The sequence below is a fragment of the Sapajus apella genome, unplaced genomic scaffold, assembly GCF_009761245.1.
Source record: "Sapajus apella isolate SASKATOON/1434 unplaced genomic scaffold, GSC_monkey_1.0 scaffold62, whole genome shotgun sequence".
NCBI classification, from domain to species: Eukaryota; Metazoa; Chordata; class Mammalia; order Primates; family Cebidae; genus Sapajus; species Sapajus apella.
In genome coordinates, this window is record NW_022437002.1 from 3,447,862 (window position 1) to 3,450,522 (window position 2,661).

Sequence of the window (2,661 nt, forward strand, 5' to 3'; positions counted from 1 at the left end):
TCTCTCTCTTTCTTTCTCTCTCTCTCTCTCTCTCTCTCTTTCTTTCTTTCTTTTCTTTTGAGACGGAGTCTCACTCTGTCTTCCAGGCTGTTCAAGCGATTCTCCTGCCTCAGCCTCCCGAAGTAGCTGGGATTACAGGCGCGCACCACCACACGTGGCTGATTTTTGTATTTTTAGTAGAGATGGGGTTTCACCATGTTGGCTGGGCTGGTCTTGAACTCCTGACCTCAGATGATCCACCCGTCTCTGCTGGGATTACAGGCGTGAGTCACTGTGTCCGGCGCCCTCCACCTCCCCAACCCCCAGCCCCACCTTCTAGCAACCCATATCAGCACAAGTCTGCCGTTTACCAAATATGCCTCACACCCTCTGATTACCTTCCTTTTCTGCATGGAGAGGAAGGGTGGCGGGGGCTGGGGTTAGACCTGAGCTTCAGTCTGGGACCAGCTACTCAAACTCACCTGGTTACACAATCACTTTGTGCCTTGGTTTCCTTATTTTAAAGTAGAGATCATAGTTCTTATCTCACAGGGTTGTTGAGAGGATTAAAAGAGGTAGCACAGGCCGGGCACGGTGGCTCACACCTGTAATCCCAGCACTTTGGGAGGCTAAGTTGGGTGGATCACGAGGTCAGGAGTTCAAGACCAGCCTGGCCAAGATGGTGAAACCCTATTGCTAAAAAAAAAAAAAAAAAAAAAAAAAAAAAAAATTAGCTGGGTTTGGCGGTGGGCGCCTGTCATTCCAGCTACTCCGGAGGCTGAGGCAGAAGAATCACTTGAACCTGGGAGGCGGAAGATGCAGTGAGTTGAGATCACACCATTGTACTCCAGCCTGGCAACAGAGCGAGACTCCATCTCTTAAAAAAAAAGAAAGAGGGAGAGAGGTATCACAGCAAGTCCTTGGGAACTTTTCATTTTGAGACCAGGTCTTGCTGTGTACTCCAGGCTGAAGTGCAGTGTGGCGATGGTGGCTCACCGCAGCCTCCATCTCCCGGCCCCAAGCAGCCTTGCCTCAGCCTCCATGTAGCTGGGACTACCGTGGCTCCACTATGGCTAATTTTTTATTGTTTTGTAGAGGCAGGGTTTTACTTTGTTGCCCAGGCTGGTCTTCAACTCTCGGGCTCAAGTGATCTTCCCGTCTCGGCCTCCCAAAGTGCCGGGATTACAGGTATAAGCCACCTTGCCCGGTCCCTGGGAACTTTTTATCATGACTGAAATCTTCACAAACAACACAGGAGAGAGATGGAACTGCCTTCACCTTACGATGGCAGGACTGAAGCTCCAAGAGGCGCTCAGTGAGCAGTCATAAGGGAACTTTCTATTTGAGTGGCAGGTGTGATTGGCCATGACTCAGGTATAAAAAGTAGAACTTTCTTTTTCTTCAATCTGGAGCTGTGTCTAAGTTGAGATGGGAGATAATTTTTGTTTTTTTTTTGAGACAGAGTCTCGCTGTCACCCAGGCTGGACTGCAGTGGCGTGATCTTGGCTCACTGTAACCTCCACTTGCCAGGTTCAAGCGATTCTCCTGCCTCAGCCTCCCCAGCAGGTGGGACTACAGACAGGCACCACCATGCCCAGTTAATTTTTTTACTTTTAGTAGAGATGGGGTTTCACCAGTTTGGTCAGGCTGTTCTTGAACTCCTGACCTCGTGATCCACCCGCCTCGGCCCCACAAAGTGCTGGGATTACAGGCAGGAGCCACTGCCCCTGGCCGAGACGGGAGATAAGTTTATGAGCAGCTAAGCCTTGGTAGGTCCATATGTGTTCGCAGCATGTTTTTTAAATGGGTCACCTTGCAAAGCCCATTGTCCTTTTTGTCCTGAGTGGCCCTTCTGGGGCTGACATCTCTCTCTGTTTCTTCTGGGTGTTACTAGAAAGGCAAGAATTGTTCTGCGAAGTTGGGTTCACAGTGCGGCTTGAGGTCATTGGGTCACTCTGGGCTCTGGCCGCCATTGGCAGAGCCAGCCTGGGAAGCCTCTTGTCTGCCTAACAGACGATCTGCTTGAATTGGGAGAGGGAGAGTAGCAAAAGGGAAACTACCCAGAGAGAAACAAATGAATCAATGATTCCAATACCTATTTCTGGAGTGCCGTTTATGTAGCACTGTTTTAGGCCCCAGGGTTACAGCTCTGTGCAGGCTGACACAGTCTCTTCTCTCAAAGTGACCTCCAGGGGGCAGACAGTGATGGTCATAAAGGTTACCATGCATGGAGCCCTACTATGTGCCTGTGTCATCTCATTTACTACTCGAACAGCATAATGATGTAAGTGCTGCTGTTATCTTCATTGTATAGGTGAGGAAACAGAGGCACCAGGACGCTCTGTAACTTGCCCAAGATAGCAGCTAATAGAAGTAGGATTTCAATTCAGACAGTCTGAAAATCGAGGAAGGCCGTGCGGTGCAGAAGGGTTACTTCCTCAGGGAGGAGGTGGTCTAGCTGAGTCCTGCTTAATGAGAAGCAGCGGTGCCTAGATCTGAGGGATACGTGTTCAAGCAGTGAGAACAGCAAGGGGAAGGGTTGAGACAAGAATGAACTTGATGTGGTCAGGAGCTGGAAAGGAAGCCGCATGGCTACGAGGGCAGGAATGAAGAGGAGAGAGCAGAAGGAGGTGAAGGGCAGAGTGGGTGGACCCAGGCGGAAGGAGGTGAGGGGCAGAGTGG